At 54.1% G+C, this 17,611-nt stretch overlaps 1 long non-coding RNA gene across 1 annotated transcript; it reads left to right on the forward strand.

The window, feature by feature from the left end:
- Window positions 1-5,201: 5,201 nt before the first annotated feature.
- LOC112644439 (uncharacterized) lies at window positions 5,202-11,937 on the forward strand. The gene is made up of 2 exons (XR_003126388.3): window positions 5,202-7,774; window positions 9,243-11,937. It is a non-coding gene; the product is annotated as an uncharacterized LOC112644439 (long non-coding RNA).
- Window positions 11,938-17,611: the final 5,674 nt, after the last annotated feature.

Genomic DNA, 17,611 nt, shown 5'->3' on the forward strand with positions numbered 1-17,611 from the left:
GCCCTGTCTTCGGCTGCTGCAGTCTGGAGCCAGCAGTGATTTGCATCGGTCAGCAGCAACCTCACAATCGGGGTGTGTTCGCGGGGCCGCTTCTTGGAGAGTGAGGACAAGAGAGCCTTGTTTCTTGTTTGGCCAGGAGGTCAAGGTCCACCACGGCGGCGTGTGGGTTTTCCCTTCTAGGACAACTCTCCCAGGCAAGTGAGTTCAGCGCCCGGCACTGTGCCCTCCCTCTGGGCATCGTCGTGGGTGGGACGTGTGTCCTGCAGGGACCACGCACACGCCCCGCATCCCACCCGCAGGGAGGAGGGGCTCTGGTACTGGGCACGCTCGCCCGGGCTCAAGAAGCTCCTCCTGCGGCAGGCCCTGCCTTCAGCCCCGGCCAGCGAGCATCTCCTGCTCCGGGACGCTTCTGAGCCTGGGAAACCGGGAGTCGCATGTACAGTGCTCAGCAGACCCCACAGCCACACTTGCCCAAAGTGGAACCCACTGGGTACACACTGGTCGCTCCATCCTGACAGGGTGTCCACTCATGCGAGCTGACTTGAGTTGGAGATATAAATTTGTCCTCTAGTCTTGATGCATTTGAAGCATTCGTGGTTGGCAAGAGAGAATCCATGGGAGAAGCGGTGAATGGTCACCTCGCCGCTGAATGTGTGGGAAACCGGGATCAGAGAGGGCCAGGGGCCACCGAGCTCAGTCCCACCACCACCAGACACCTGTCTTTCTCCGAAAGATCAATTCTCACAGCAGGTGAAGAACAGCCCCAGGTTCTTTTTTTTTTTTTTTTAAGATTTTATTTATTTATTCGTGAGAGATAGAGACAGAGAGAGAGAGACAGAGACACAGGCAGAGGGAGAAGCAGGCTCCATGCAGGGAGCTCGACGTGGGACTCGATCTGGGGTGTCCAGGATCACGCCCTGGGCTGAAGGCGGTGCTAAACCGCTGAGCCACCCGGGCTACCCACAGCCCCAGGTTCTAAAGTGTGTGGAAGCAAATCTGGCTATAAACCCAAATATCTGCTCCTGTTGCGACTAAACCACGCTGTTACTGCAACGGGACAATCGGCAACACTCACGTTTGTGTCTCTGAAATAAGGAAGTCCCATTTGGAAACTGAGAATGCACCTGCCCATGTTCAGGAGAGCTCTGATGGAAACAGACCCACACCCGAAGCTGGAGAAACACCTGGAAATAATACTCTGAAAATCTTACAAAGGAAGCACAAGGCCCTCACCCCACGCTGGGTGGCTAAGCAGGAGCGTGGGGACGGGGTGCGGAGTGGTTCTCACCGAGGTGCAGGCTCGCCACCAGAAGGGGCAGCTGTGATGACCGTGAATGGTGGGCTGCTGGCCTCAGTGGACCTCGAGGGGCCACGCGGACCCCATGAGCCTACAGTGACCAGGCTCCACCAGCCAGGGTGTTCCCGGGCCCTCAGCCGTCCCCCAAGGAGGACGGGAAGGTGTTAGGAGGGGGTGAGCCAGCGCCCTTCCTGCCGACCGTCCACTGACTGTCCCACTGCGCTCACACTGCGGATCTGACAAATTTACTGAACTTTTCATCGTTTTGGCTCTTGTCTGAAACGGGACTCTCGTCCTCCCCGGGAAACGTAGCTTCGTGCTTCGCCTGCCCATCCGCGTGCCAGGCTGCCCCCTGCAGCTTCTTCGTCCTTCCCGGCTTTCTCCAGCCCCCCGGGGTATTCCAGAAGGGTGCACCGCCCGGCATGCGTGGCCCTCGCACGGAGATTCCTCGTCGCCTTCCCCCCCGGCCACAATCCTCCTTCCCCTTCAGCAGGACGAGGTGGGAAAGAACGGGCCGCGGGCTCCGTGGAGGTGCCCGGAGCTTCAGGAAACTCCTTTCCCTGGAAGTCTGTCCAGCTGCCCCTGCTCTGACTCCGAGAGACAGGGACCTCTGTCTGGTCTCTCTGGAAGAATCATGCCTTGCTGAGGGCAGGAGCCACATCTTAGAGGGCCAACGGCCAGTGCGGGGTTTATGGTAGGGAACGTGTGTTACCGTGGTGGGCCAGCCCTCAACACCTGCCCCTCACACCAGAGCCAAGTGTGGCTCTGGGGGAGGGGGGCGCCCAGGAAGCCAGCGGGACCTCCAGCCTTGGTCCCACCCCTGGACCCAGGAGGACAGCAGCCTCACACAGGTGCCGCCCACCCCCTCCCTGCATCAGACCCTTGGGACCTTGGCAGCAGGACAATCAGACACGACATAGAGAGGGGAGGCCCTCTCCACGTAGCTTCATTCCACTTACTTCCAGGAGCAGGAAAGGTCTCAGTCTCTGATCTGGGAAGTAACTTACAGAGTTGTGTATGTGTGTGTGTATGTGTGCACATGAGTGTGCATGCGTTCGAGTGTGTACATGTGTGTGCCTGTGTGCAAGTGTGTTTGTATGTACACATACATGTGAGTGTCAGCGTGTACACGTGAGCTCTGATGGCTCAGCTGTCCGTGTTCCCCAGGACGAGAGCAGGGAGAGGCCGCTAGTCTCCACTGACCCCGGACGAAGAGAAATTAAAACGACACCAACGTCCTGCCTCATTAGCATTTTGCTCCGGTCTGCTGGACTCTCGTGGAGAGCTCTTCTTGTCTTAGTGGCGTGAGATCTGGGTGTCACCATTACATGAGAGGCAGCGAGCATCCTCAGTGAGCAGGACAAATGAGGGTGCGCTGCAGGACCACGGGGACCACGGGCTCTCGGTGGGGAGGCCGCGGCAGGGTGGCGCTCTGCTCCTCTCGGGCCAGCCTGGCCACTGTGAAAGCTGCCGGCTCGGCCAGAGGCCTCCTACGGAGGAGGGGGGCACACACGGCAGGTGCCCCGCAGATGAGAGCATGGTTTCCAGGAGGAGGAAGGGGAGCCGGGAGAAAGCAGCAGATGGGGCATGAGGTCATTGCTGCCGAGCACTCGAAGAACCAGGAAGACATTCAGAAAATCACATCAGCAGTCTGGAGAGCCGGCCTGGAACGAACGGTGTGTCACGTGTGCCCACGTGGCCCAGAGGCCACGCCGCCCCCTGGATTCCCGCTTCCAGCCTTGGGTGATGGCCAGGTAGATGCACACGTGCAGAGACCCTGCTCAGGACGTGGAGACTTTCCAGAAGGAAGAGACCCCCCCACAAGCCCAGCACGTGCCTGCCTCTCCAGTGTCCACATAAAGACCCGGGTCTTCACATCTGAGTGGGGGAGTCTGTGTGTCTCTACGGCACATGCACCCCCGCACGCTCTTTTAACGTCGAAATGGGCAGTTGGTCCCTCACTTGGTGATGTCAGTGGGCAAGTCTTTGCTGTCAGAGGAGGATGGGTCTCCTCTCCTGGCTTCCACAGCCCGTGGTGGAAGGACGGGTTCCACGCCAGGAGTGTGGCCTCCGTGAAACTCTCCTCTCCTACACAGGAGTAGGACTGTGCCCGGCCCGAGCTCCATGCCACCGTGGGCCATCTGCGAGTGACACCCAGCTCCCTCTCTCCCCGGCACTGGGCAGAGTGGTGGCTGAGCTTGGAAATGCACGTCCACTGAACGGTGTCAAATGCAGACGCTCGGACCACGCCACCACTGGGGTCCTACAAAGAACGAAGAGGCTTTGGGTCTTGAGATGCTGCAATCAAGAAGCACTGAGGCTCCAGGTGAGCAGGCGGTGGGCGTCCTGGCAGGTAGTCAGCAACGTAGGGCTCTGTGAGGACGAGGGACGAGTCTCTCCAATCCCCTGAACCTTGTATAAGGTGCTTCCCACAGGGCTGCCTAAAGGAATGATAGAAGGCAAATGGGACTTAGAACAGAGAAGTGGGACTGTCTGTCACTTTCCTGTTGGACACGACCTTCTAGGATTTGTCTCTCATCACTTGATGGGTACCGCTGCCACTACAGGCTACGCACCCACATCTAATTATCCTAATATTTGGCTGAGTTTCCCTGAAAGCTTCCTTTTCCCTTCATTCAGGCTCTGATCCTGGGACCTTCTCCTGAAAAGCAGAAATCAGAATTATGGAGCAATCTCCAGGAAGAGCGTTTCCTCATTGACCCAGAGCTCCAGGGAGCCCCTCTGTCTCCCGAGGGTGGCTGCAGCCCTAGGAACGCTGATGGTCCCCAGTAGAGTGGGGCCATTCTCGTCAGGCACCGGCCTCCATCTCCATGGCAACGGGGGCAGCCTGGGCGTCTCCATGAGGAAGGACACCAGCCATTACCCTAGACACGCTTGTGAAGATTTTACGGGCAAGGAGGCCAGGCCTCTATATCCTGCTTCCACTGGGCTCCAGGAAGACAGTGCTGCGACCAAGCCCAAGCTGACCCGACACCGCACAACAGGTAAGACGGCAAGTCCAGGCGGTATCCCACGGGCTCAGGCCAAGAGTCTGGGAGCAAGGAGCTGCTGCTCCCTCGATGTCTCATCGATCGTGAAAAACAGGTGGTGTTACCTTCTGAGTCTCTGGGCAATGTGCATAGAAACTAAGTCAGTCTCCGGGCCTCACTTCCTGTGGAAGATACCCAAGACCTGGCACCAGACTGCAGAGGCCCCAAGGGTCGAGGCACAGCCCTGGTGCCTGACAACTCCTCAGCCACGTGCAGTCACGTGAGGCCCCAGCTCCTGACCCCACAGGTCAGAAAACAGGAAAAGTCATCATCGGGCACCTGGAGTGTTTTCCCCGTTAGTGGGACAGCTTTGCACAAGCATCTCACGGATGCAGCTACGGACTGTTTGGCATCATCTAGGGACTTCATTGCTGCTGTCACCAGATGAGGACGTTTTTGCAAACCCGACTTTCATTGATCACTAAACCACCCACCAGACTTCCTGGGTCAATAGTGAATAAGAGTTTCAAAGGGGAAATCCCTTGCTATTGACTTTTGAAGGTATTTTGTTCGGCAGAGAGGAGACAGAGGGGGATGCCTCTTCGAGTGCTCTGTTTCCTGGCTCCCCACCCGACACTTCTTGATGTGTCTTGTTAGGTGGTAAATGGCTTGTCTGCTCCGAGTCAGGCTTGCTTCCCAGCCTCTGTTAGCGCCTTGTCTCATCCCAGCGCGCACTCTGGGGCCTCCCCACCGTGCACGGCAGTCTGCAACAGCAGAGGCCATCTGCGCCATCCAGGAATATATTTCAAGACCCAAAATAGACTGTCTGCCGTTTGCAGTGTCACGGTGTGCCCTCGAGACTGCCGTGTGCACTAAGCCGGGCCGTCATCTGAATGAAGTGTCAGATGGGAGCATCTTTATTTTCTTGCATTGGGTTTGCTGCCAAGGTCTCTAAAGGCCAAAGGTCAAGCTTAAAATACCACACGTACACTTGGTGTGAGATCATCTTAACAAAATTAATTCATATTCTTAGCCTTATAAAGACATGAATGCCAAACTATTCTAAATATAAGTCTCAGATACAGAGAGACGACCTCATCCATAGATATGGACTGTCGTCCCCATGTCTGAGCTTGCGTGTTCTCTAGGATCTTACATCTTTGGGATGGCCTTCCAACATCAGGTCATCAAACTGTCTTAAATCGATAAAGCCTTTCCTGAAGCACTATCGCCCTAATCCTTGGAAGCACTGAGAAACAAGGACCTCCAAGTCCACTCGCAGAAACCGGCAAGAATGACCCCCGGGAAGAGACACTAAATACAAACTACCCCGAGAAAGAACTGTGAGCTGTGGGGGTTCGAGGAACTCAGACTTCCAGCACAGAGGGAGACGTCAGCCCAGCGAGGGCCCCCGGCACACTCCCTCCAACAGTGGATTGAGGGGATCCCACAGAAAGCCCTTGGAGAAGGACCACCATGACCCAGCTCCTCACCTCAAGAAACCCCCACAAAGAGTGACACAAAGCACAGCTTACAAATCGGACAATCCAGCCAGGATCCTATAAAATGTCCTGGGGGTCAGGGTGTGGGGCAGAGAGAGAAGAGAGACAGGAGGAAAAACTCATAACAAACCATGAGAAATATGGGGGAATACAACCCAGTCCAGGAAAGAGAAGGTCTTCTTAAATAAAACAGAATCTGGGCACAAAAAAGAGAAAGGAAAGCAAAAAGCCATATGGCTTCAGATTTGTCCCAAAGATGCTCAAAGGTAAAGACACGACTGGCACAGAGGAATGAGGGAAAGACCACGTGAGCTATGTCACCTGCTTGCCTGGGTCCTCGACACGTGGGCAGCAGAGTGGCTCCATCAGACACAGACCCCGGGGATGAGAGCGCTCAACGGCGTCCTTAAACATTGGCACAGTGTTCCCGTAGCCCCGTGAAGCCTGAATGAAAACCCAGAATCCACTTCTCTCCTCTGCTCTTTGATTTTCCTTAAAGATAATCATCCATTGCCTTTCATCCTTTCCTTTTTCTTTCTCAAGATAGGGGACCCCAAGCTGGAACCTGTAGCACCAGCACCAAGAAGGTGATAAGGGCTGACCAGAAGGTTCCAGACACTCACCAGGTCTGTGTGAAAGCCTAGACAACATAAAGGGAGTTCCATTTTAGGAGACGTGAGAGACGGCTGGCAAATCCTTTCCTCCTTCTGCCTCAGTAGGCTCCCCATGGAGCACAAGACCCATGATGCACCTACCGTAGTGGGTCCTGAGAGGGAAGCTCTCTACCTGCACTCGGGCCCTACCCCCGCCCCCAGAAGTCACACGCTGAAGGTGGGGGCGCCCCGTACACCTGCTTGGCTTGCCGACTTCATGGAGCAGAGTTACCTGCAGTTCTGGAGCGCTCACCTGGGACAGCTAACTGAGGTGTGCACGTGCTTGTGGCTGTTGTTCTTTCAGTCCTAATGGTGTTGGATCCTTGGGTGACAGCAACTTAGCCTTTTCATCCTGTACAGATGGAGAGGTTAATGCCATGAACTACCTGACAAGAGATGCTTCTAGTGTTCTTGTCCTTTAGGAATTCACAAGGGTTTCAGGATCCCGGGGTCACAAACCAAGGTCAAAGACCAAATATTAGAACAACAGGAGACATACTACCACCAAAAATTCCACTAATTCAACTGATAGTCGATTGACACCAAATTTCTCAGGAAACTGTGCTGAGAACTACAACTCAACAGCAAGAGAGAGAAAGGCATTTCCAGAGACTGAGAACCCTCCACCTGTCACTGCCTCTAAAATGACCAGAGACCTTCATCCAGGGAGGAGAGAATTAAACCAGAAGGGATAATGGGGTTTGGTAAGAATGATGAACAACGAGATGTGCACAAGCAGCGACTAATGTAGTCGTTGACGGTGAAAATCAAGAAACATAACAACGATATGGAACTAGACCAGCCACGAGGAGGAGGGGCTGCAGAGGCAGATGCACAAGTGCTCCCACGTTCGCCTTCTCCAGAAGGGGATGGATACTATTTCAGGTCTGGTTGGGTGGAGCAGCCTTGGTAAGACGCTTAGCGTAAGCACGAAGAGCAGGTACGGAACCGTAACGTGGAAGGGTGACAAAGAAAACCCGACCGTTCCAAGAAAAGAAAACTAAATCTGAGCAGAAATACCAAAGCTGGATGGCCGTGCTAAGTCCTAACAGGTGAGGGAGGAGGAAAATACACGGAGCACGCCCACCCGTGACACTGGACCCCAGAGTCGGAATCTGTGTTCTTGACTCCGTGCATGGAGGAATCACCTGGAAGCGGACTTGCAGGGCCTCGCCACAGGTCCACGGGCAGCAGATTGGATTTGCAAGCTGGGGAATTGGTGTCTGAGTTCTAATTTCAAGTGGTCCAAACAGCGCCTTGGGAAGCTGCCCAAAACACGGAAGAAGAGAGGACACCTCAGGTCTTGGTTGGCAGGGTCTCCTCGTGCTCCAGGTATGTATGTAGAAGAGCGCGCTCCTCTCGCGTTACTTGTCCCCTGCCCTCGGAGGGTGGGCCTGTAGGGAGCAGACGCCTCCCCGATGGGGCTACCATACCAGACGGAGCAAAGCCTTTGTTTCCTAGGAGCCCCTGGACACTGCCTGCCATGCACCCTTCCATGGGGGTGGGGGCTGCGGACCCACAGCTGCATGCACAGTGTCCAAGACATATCATTAGGTGAAAGAGGGGGAACTGAGTCACCTGTATAACATGATCCGATTTTCATGAGAATTCATTTATGGGCTCTGTTTCCAGTCAAGCACGGAGAAGGAGAAGCAAAACAAGAAGGTGGTTCTCCAGGCGCTGACTGTGGCTCTCAGAACAGACATGGGCCAGGCCGTGGATGTTACGGAAATTTGTATTTTCCCATCTTTTCACTCATTGTTTCTTTTTTTTTTCTTTCTTTTTTTTTTTTTTTTTTTTTTTGACTAGCCTGTATTTATGGTACAGAGAGAAAAAAAAGCCAAAAACTGAGGGTAGGGTTTTTTAATGTAAATTTATCTTTATATGAGTTTTTAAATTGCTGTGGTTCTTTTTAATAAGAAAGGATTTGCCCTGACACCTCGGGTGTTGGCTGGTGTGTTTATCCACCCAGAATCTTCAGGATTACCTCCACTGCGACACAGCGAAACCGCGCCAAGTGCTTGCTTCCTGTTTTATTCTCTCTCTCTCTTTTTTTTTTTTTTTTTTTTGGTCTTTCTTGGTGGGGAAGAGGGAGTGTAGGCCGTGAAAGTCACACTTGGCAAAGAATTCTCTTTGTGTTGGGAAGGAATTCGTTTTGAATGTACACTACAGGGTATTTTTATTCATATAATAGCACTCAGAAATCCAAAACTGATTGGATTATTCATAGTATTTATGTACAAGTTGTTTTGACCATGACAGAGAAAACGAGTGAGATCATTTAACTTCTCTGCACCTGCCGCAGTCCTACGGGACATCCACCGTGGCCCCTGGGGAGGTGTGTGTAATGAGTGAACAACAGGGGATGGCCCCATGGTCATAAGCGGTCGGTACAAGGGTTGGTGTGTTCGGGCGGCCGTCCTGCAGTCCCAGACACTGTCTGCTGACGGACAGGCCTCTGCTCTGGGCCTTTGCTATAGAAATGCCCTGTCTTCTTTTCTCTCTGTCTCTCTGTCTCCCTCTCTGTCTCTGTCCCTCTCTCTTCTCACATTTAGGATTAATAGCCATTAATTTCCAGCAGGCTCGGGCACTGGGCCCCACGGAGCCTCTGATGCCCGCAGCCTCTCTGCAGGATCCCTGATCGGGGCCCTCCCGGGCCTCTGCCCTGCACCAGAGGAGGAAGAGACGCTCCCCTGCAGGGCGCACTGGCATGGCCCAAGCACATCGCAGTCACCACCGAAATCCATGCCTACTGTGCTACCTTCAGATAATGACTATTTTCCCCTTTTCCACATTACAGATTTGAGACTGGGAAGCTTCCCAAGGCCCCAGGGCCAGTCTGCACTGGGCTGAGCGGGGAACCGAGGCTGGGTCTGTTTCTGGAGACTGGCTGCATCCGGGACGGGGCTCCGAGCAGTGAGCGGTCTGCAGGGGACCCGTTAAAACACACCTCCTGCGGGACACTCCCCAACCGCCTGGCCAGATGCTCCCTGGAGTTGATGTAAGACGTGCTGGGACATGCCAGGCGGCAGCCAAGAAGGATGTGAGTGGCAGGAGCCGCCACCTGGGAGCCAGGGAATGAGTCCAAGAGAGCCAGTGCGGACGAGCGGGAAGTTGGGGTAGGTGACAAAGGACGTGGGACTCCAGGGACTTGCCCGGGACCGTCCTCCGGAAGTGCCACGCAGCAGCGTTCCGCGGTGTGGACGGAGTCGCCTTCCTGTCTCTACCGCCAGCAGCTCCTGTTACTGGGATGCTCCGCTTCCCCTGTGAGGGCCGCCGGCAGGTGTGGGGGAAGCCCGGGCCCTGAGCACCTGAGGTCACCGGGCCCTGTGTCACTGGCAGGTGGCACGTCCCCTCCAGGGCGGGGGCAGGGCGCTACTGTGCCGGGGCAGGTGGCCTGGGGCGGGCAGCCCCCTGGGGCCCTGCTCTGCAGGATGCACACGTGCACAAGCAGCCTGGAGGCCTTGGGGGGAGACGGCAGGAGACCCCCCACCCGGGGCACCAGCTGGATTCCCAGGGCCTGCTTCCTGAAACGCTGCTCTTTGGCCTCCCTGGAGCCTGCTCTCAGGTCCCCACGCTGGGACCACGGAGGGGATGGGAGCGATCTGCCCCCCACAATCACGGCCGGCTTCTCCCCTGCTGACACGGCTGAGATTTCGTTCCCTTTCTCTCCTGTCCCATCATAACTTCGCCCTCCTGGGTTTCCTTCCCAGGCCAGGAGGTAGGCCGGGCAGACAGGGCGGGGGTCTCTACCTTGCTGTGCATCACGAACCCCCAGGGGCTTCGGGGAGCTGGGACTCTAGGCCTCGCCCTGGGCTTTGGATTCGGAACCACCTCGAAGGCCCTGGGCGCCAGCAGGTGCCTCCCCTGGGGAAGGTGTGGGTGCGGCGGCGGCGGGACAGCCGGGCTGGGCGCAGAGGAGGATTAGCTGGCCTCAGCGTCTGACAACAGGGCAGAGCAGCCCTGGAGAAAGAGCGGAACCCAGTTAAACCACTGATTCACGGCATCCACGTCCACGCCCACCCTGCACTTCCCGTTTCCTGGTGTGTGAGGTAATACATTTCCTTTTTTCTTTTAAAGCCAGTTTGAGTCAGAGTTTCTGTTTCTTGTAGCTGAAAGCACCACCTATTTCCTTTCATGGCTAAAATCCACTTACCCGTCCTCCTGGAACCGTAAAATCAAGTACACAACAGCCAGGTGGGGCCTTGGGGGGTCAACCGCTCGACCTTGCTCTGACCTTCACCGCGGCGGGAGCCCAGAGGAGGGGCTCATCTCCTGGCTCTGCGTCACCTGTGGACAGAAAACCAAAGGACTCTGCTTAGACTGCAGTGTCTCTGTTTGAAATGTCTTTCCTAAGAACTATTAGCACATCAAAATGATAGTTCTTAGGCCTATGAAAATATCCCATGTATGATCTTATCTCCGTGGAGTTGAGATGATGATTTGGGAACAGCAGCAGGTGCATCACACCTCATCAAACCCCCCGGCTGGGGTAAGGAAACAGTCTAAGTGCTGTAAGTTTTCCAAAGGAGAAAAAAATTGTGCGCCAGGAAAGGCAAGGTGAGCTCATCCTAGGGTCTGCACACGGCACTGAACGCCCAGGTACAACCAGGCAGCCTGTAGGGGGTTTCACTCGAAGGAGGGAAGCTGTGATCCTACAACCTCAAAGCCAGTTAAAGGTGATTCCTGTGTAAAGACAGGCTTGTATAAGTCTTAGTCTCCCCCTTTGGATTCTTTCTAAAACTTATGTTCTTGTACCTACAATTCTTTTTTTTTTTTTAAGAATTTAGTTAAAAGCGACAGAAATCATGTCGAAGCCGCATGTGGTCCTAGGACACCCCCCAGCATGGCCAAAGTCGGTGGCTAAGGGCGGGGGGTCACCTGCCCAGAGCGGGGGCGGGGCCAGGATGAGGCAGGCTTGGCATGTGTGGATCCTGACCCATGAGAACCCACTACCCACCGTTCAGAAGAGTATGGGCTCCGTGCGTGCGTGGTCGGTGGAAGGAGGAGTGTGTGTGTGGCCCCTGCTCCGGCCACCCCGGCCCTCCCTCCCTCCACACCCCACTGCCCTGGCCTCCGGCTGCCACATGCTCAGCCCCTATATTGCGCTCCCACCACGTCATGCGAACACAGACTCACCCCCACTCCATCACGCTCCCACAGCAGGTGGACCACCTCGTCCTCGGGGACGCTGGCTGGTGGTCTCAGCCCACCCCCCACCCGGATCACTGGCTGGCTGCACCCCACCAGGCAGCGCTCACCATAGACCTGAGACCTGGCCAAAATGCAACGAACACTCATGACACCAAGATACGAAGGAGGAAACAAAAATGAACTTCTGGGTGTGAGATCAGGCCTGGGTGTGGCGTCTTCACATCACTGCTCTGTAGCCTTTGCAGTTTGTTTGAGCAAAACTTTGTTTTCTTTACTTTAGTTGGCGACCTTTACATAAAATGCATGTTATGAAATGAAATAAAAAGATGAAGGGCACCTGAGTGACTCAGTGGTTGAGCATCTGCCTTCAGTTCAGGTCGTGGTCCTGGGGTCCTGGGATCGAGTCCCGCATCGGGCTTCCTGCATATGGAGCCTGCTTCTCCCTCTGCCTGTGTCTCTGCCTCTCTCTGTGTGTGTCTCATGAATAAATAAATAAAATCTTGAAAAAAGAAAGTGAGTCAAATCAAAGAAAAGGGAAAGAAACAAACACCCTGGTGAGATAACAGGAGAATGAAGAGTCACACACTAGAGCAATCTGAGCAACTTTCTACTCTGTTCCTCAGGTTGGGCCAAAAATTGTCCTCTGGAGCTTCCCAGGTCCCAAAGCAAGAGAGATCACAATGTTGCTCCAGAGGATGGTTGTTAATTATCAGATTTTCACTTTCAATTTTGCTCTAAATACACTTACAAAAACTGTCCAGAGCATAGAGGTGTTCGTGACAGTTTTCTCTGCACAGCGAGTGGGCTTTTGGGTGATTTTTTTTTCCACTTTGCACATTTTTATACCTTCCAGATACTCTAGCAATGAGCGTACTCGTCAGACAGTATTGTTTCCAGATTGCTTATCTATTGTCACAACGACAACCGCAAGAGGCAACCACAAACCTTCAGCAGCAAGACACAAAGATGTGCTTTGCTCATGGATCTGGGCATTGTCTGGGCAGTTCTGGGGTGTGGACCGGGGGGGACGTTCATGTTTCGGGGTCAGCCGAGAGGGCAGGGTGGCCTCCCTGAGCACCGGCCCCCAGCCAAAACAAGTGGCAGGCGTGGCTCAGCATGTGGGGTCTCAGGCTCCAGCAGGTGTGCCCCGTGCGGGTACAGGGCTCTACAGGGATGGGCAAGCGTGAGAGAATATTCAGGCTCAGGCCACCCACACCCCACGGCCACAGCAAGTCAGAGGCCGCCTCGGATCCAAGGCCTGGAGAAGGAGCTCCCTGTCGATGGGTGTGCTGAGGGTGGGTGTGGGGGGGGCACCAGGCCCGTAGATGCCCGTGAGCCCCTCACCACACCGGCAGGGCACACCAGCAGGGCACAGCAGGGCACAGCAGGGCTCAGCATCAGAACAGCCCAACTCAAACATGACCAAAACCTTAAAACATCTGGGCCGTCACCAGTGACGCATTGGGGAACACAGGCTCAAGAATCCCCCTTCCTCCAGGGAGCAAACCAGGGGAGCACACTAGGGGAGCACACCAGGCTGCTGGCCACCCGGAGCACCGCATCCTGCCCAGGTAGCCCCTCTCCCAGCTAACGGCGTGGAGAGCACAGGCTGGACTTCACTTTGACATCTCTTTCCTTCCAGGATAACGATATCTTCACCTTCTCCTGGGCCGTCTTTTTGTGGCTCCAGGAACAGACCAGGCAATAGGGCACTTGACTTGTGCACAGCGATCTAGAAAAGCCTTTGCTTTTCCTGCTGCCCTGCAGGGTCAGGAAGTGGAGGGCAGGGTTTTTGCCTGATGTCCGAACTGCCCTGGGTCTGTCTTGACTTTCATGTTAAGACTTGAGGAGAGAAAGACAAAAGGAGGAAGGAATTAGGAAGGAAAGCAGGTCTCGGAGAAGTTGAGAAATTTGGCCAAAAGTCTGGGAGCTGGGACAGCAACCAGGTCATCCTGACCCCAAAGCCAGGGCCCTTTGCATCAGTGAGAGAAGTAAGGGAGAGGGTGGGGCGATTAGCTTTGGTCACTCTGATGTTGTAGGCCCTGACCTGGAAAAAACTGTGCAAACATCATGAGGTAGGCCCCCAGAACTCCCCGCGGCTCGGAGAGTGTCGCTCTGTATTCAGCACTGCAGGGGCATCACCGGGGGCAGGATATTTTGCAGCCCCAGTTATAAAAGCCTCGGAGCTCACAGAGAACCTAAACCAGGCATCTATGAAAAGTCCAGTCACCTAAAAGCGAAACTGATAGCAGGTGCCAGGCAAGTGGTACAGATGTGGTGACAATATCAGCTCATTAAAAATTGGGGCACCAGGCCTCACCAAGAGCCTTTTCTCTGCTGTGAGGTTTATTAATATGAAACCTCGTTAAAAGACATACACACGGCTTGCTTGTTTTACACACTGGGGACTGGTTTTTGCCTGATGTCCGAACTGCCCTGGGTCTGTCTTGACTTTCATGTTAAGACTTGAGGAGAGAAAGACAAAAGGAGGAAGGAATTAGGAAGGAAAGCAGGTCTCGGAGAAGTTGAGAAATTTGGCCAAAAGTCTGGGAGCTGGGACAGCAACCAGGTCATCCTCCAGGATAGTGAGGTATGAGATGGAGGGCCCTAGTAGGAGGGCGCAGGGAGGTGACCCAGGACTCACAGGAGTACAACGGGGCATGGATAGCGTGGAGGCCGGGGATGGGGACCAGGAGACACGACCGTGTCCCATTCTGTCCAATATTCCAAGTGGCCAGTAGGGCCTCGGACACCTAGAAACCACCTTATGTGTTTCTCAGGGAAACGAAGTAGCCGTGTGGGGAGAGGCAGAGCATGGCACAGTCCTGGGATCGGGAAACACAAGGACATAGGAGCAGACTTCAAACCCACTGAGTCTATACAGCAGGACCATCCCTTTGTCCATTTGTTCTGAAATCATGCTCTTGGGACAGTCTTGCAATATCCTAATAGGCTAGCTCAGAACTAACCAATGACTACTTTTTTAGACAAAAAATAAACATTCTTTTTTCTAAGATTTAATTTATTTCTTTAGAGAGAGAGAGAAAGACAGAGAGAGCAATCTTGGGGAGGAGTAGAGGGAGAGGAAGCAAGAATCCTAACAGACTCCAGACTGAGCTTGGAGCTTGACCCAGGCTCCATTCCATGACCCCAAGATCATGACCTGAGCTGAAATCAAGAATTGGATGCTTAAATGACTGAGCCACCCAATGTCCCACCACAAACTTTGTTTTATTTTTTTAAAAGATTGTATTTATTTATTCATGAGAGAAACAGAGAAAGAGAGAGAGAGAGAGAGGCAGAGACACAGGCAGAGGGAGAAGCAGGCCCCACGTAGGGAGCTGGACACGGGACTTGATCCCAGGTCTCCAGGATCATGCCCTGGGTTGAAGACAGCACTAAACTGCTGAGCCACCTGGGGTGCCCAACAAATTTATTTTAAAAAAGAATGTCCTTTGGATTAAAGAAAAGAAAAACTCTGAACCAGCCCATGGGTTATGCCACTATTTGGCTGGGAAGCCATCAGAACTGAGCAGGATGGCCATTTCCTGAGCACGTGGGAAGGGCATTCTCAGGAAACATAGAGGTCAGGAGGCCGTTCCCAGAGAACAGGTGGGTGGGGAGGCCATTCCTGAGGGGACAGGTAGGTGGGAAGACCATTTCTGAGGGGACAGGTGAGTTAGGAGGCCATTCCTGAGGGAACAGGTGGATGGAAAAGCCATTCTTGGGGGGAACAGGTGGGTCAGGAGCCCATTCCTGAGGGGGCAGGTGGGTGGAAAGGCCATTCCCAGGGAATGGGTAGCCCAGAGCAACCCTGCCCAGCCTGCTGTCCTGGCAGCATCAGGTGAGGGCTGAGGTTTTGAGTGTCCCTGTCAGCTTTCTGCTGGTGAGGCTTATGCTCAGCAGCCCTGGCCTCCTTGTGTTCCAGTCCCATTCTCTGTCCAGCCAGAACGATGGAAATGTGCACTGGAGATTCCTCCCAATACAAGCTGTTCACACGCCAATGAGCTGGAACCACTGAAAGGGGCCACACTCCCAAGCTGACACACTAGCACCCTCACCTGCCTCCCCCGCTGCTGCCCCAGGACCTTTGCACCCAAGTGCTTCTAAGCTTGGGCTTTCCTCACAGCCTCCACCACCTTCTTGCACTGCACTTGAGGCGTGCAGTCAGCTGCCATGGAAGATGAGGAGGCTTTCCCTCCACATTTTGAGAAAAAGCTGTTAAAGGCCCATGTCAGGTCATAAAGTGCTCACCACTCGGAACTTGTATAAAACCCAGGGGGAAAGGTAGGATTCTAGAGAGTTGGTTGTAAATTTCAGTATGATGACAGGTTTCCGGGGACTTGGGTGTTGTTCTGAACCCCTGTAATTGTCAGCGTGACGGCATGATTGCATGCTGGAAAAATCCACGTGGCCCAACTCGAACAGAAAAGTCAGCTTTCAACGTGCCAACTGTGTGACGTGCACTGAGTCACGATCATTGAAATTTCCCAACGAAAGAGGGAATATTAAGTCTATTCAGTACATTTCGAAATTAAATCTTTTCAGTGCAAACTGTTGCAAGTGGGATGCCCCCCTTGGGCTGCCCAACGCGATCCTTGCACACAAGTTCAGGAAAAGGTGAGGAAAGGGAAGAGTAGCTGACATTACAGGACAATCAGCTGAGAAGGTCACGGTTACTCATTGCACGCGAGGGTGGCTGTGGCACAGGACAGACGGGAGTTCATGGAGAGGGGAGGCCACCTGCTTGGGGCCACCAGCCCTCCTCACTACGCAGGCTCCCAGCTGACAGGCATAGGTGGGTGCTCTCCCCTCCCTGGGGGGGTTGAGGGTGCAGACACTTCTCTTGTAACTCACTATGCAAGGACCTCCCTACTTCTGCTTATTTTCCCTGCCTGAGTCACCCCTTGGTGCATGCAGGGGCTCTGAGGCCACATGTCACCTCAGCCACTGCTATCGGGGGAGATCAGAGGCTCAAGTCACAGAGCTGTCACATCAATGGGAGACCTTAGGTTGGAACCCAGGCTTCTTTCTGTAAATCTGGAGTTTCTTTACGTCATGATTTACCACCTGCATTTGTATTCGTGAGTTCATTCGGTGCCTACTGTCTACTATGCACCAGGCACTGCGGTGAACAAAATAGAAGAACCCCCACCCACGGGGTCTACACTCTCAGGAGAGCAGACAAGGATTGCAACACAAGCACAAGGTCTCCGGTGCAGATGTGGCTCAGTCGGTAAAGCTGGAGGGCATGGGGGGCTCAGGAGGGCTGCAGTTTGAGGAGTCACTTGACTACTTTGGGGTGAATTCAGAGGAAAGTGTCCCATAGCTAGTTTAGATCCTATGTGCCTGTTGGAAAAGGTGAATCCAGAAACCCCATCCATCGCCACCTTGAACCCAAACCTCTGAAAGCTGCTAATTTTTTTTTTAAAGATTTTATTTATTTATTCACGAGAGACACAGAGAGGGAGAGGCAGACATTCCAGTGGCTGGAATCAGGCAAAAAAGGTAGAAGTATCAGGTCTGGATCACTTGGATTTTGAAAGTGAGGTCAACAGAATTTACCAACAGGCTGGATATGGGTGGAGGGAAAGGGGGACCAGGCAGGTTTCCACCTGGGTGGCCAGAGGTGGTGCGCAGGCCTGGGGTGCAAGACCAGGGGCTGGAGTGAGCCAAGGATGCCTTACGGAATTGGGAAGCCACCCCGGGGGAGATGCGGGGACATGGGAGGCTAGAGTAGATCTGCCTCTGGAGGGGTTGAGGCCACACCAGGGAGGAGCATCCAGATGGGCAGCAACGTGGGGAGGGCCGAGGGGATCACCTAGGGTTCCAGGTGCCCCAAAGAGGAAGCCTAGGAGTTGACATTACAGAAATGATCTTAAATTTTAAATTATGTAGTTACATCAAGGGGCTTCCTCCAAGTAAACCAGGCCCCAGAAGCCTCAGCTTGTGCAGAGATGATTGTGAGAGAGCTGCACACATGAAGGGAGGGAGGGAGGAATGGAAGGAAGCGGG

Source organism: Canis lupus, chromosome 1, assembly GCF_003254725.2.
Source record: "Canis lupus dingo isolate Sandy chromosome 1, ASM325472v2, whole genome shotgun sequence".
Classification (NCBI taxonomy): Eukaryota; Metazoa; Chordata; class Mammalia; order Carnivora; family Canidae; genus Canis; species Canis lupus.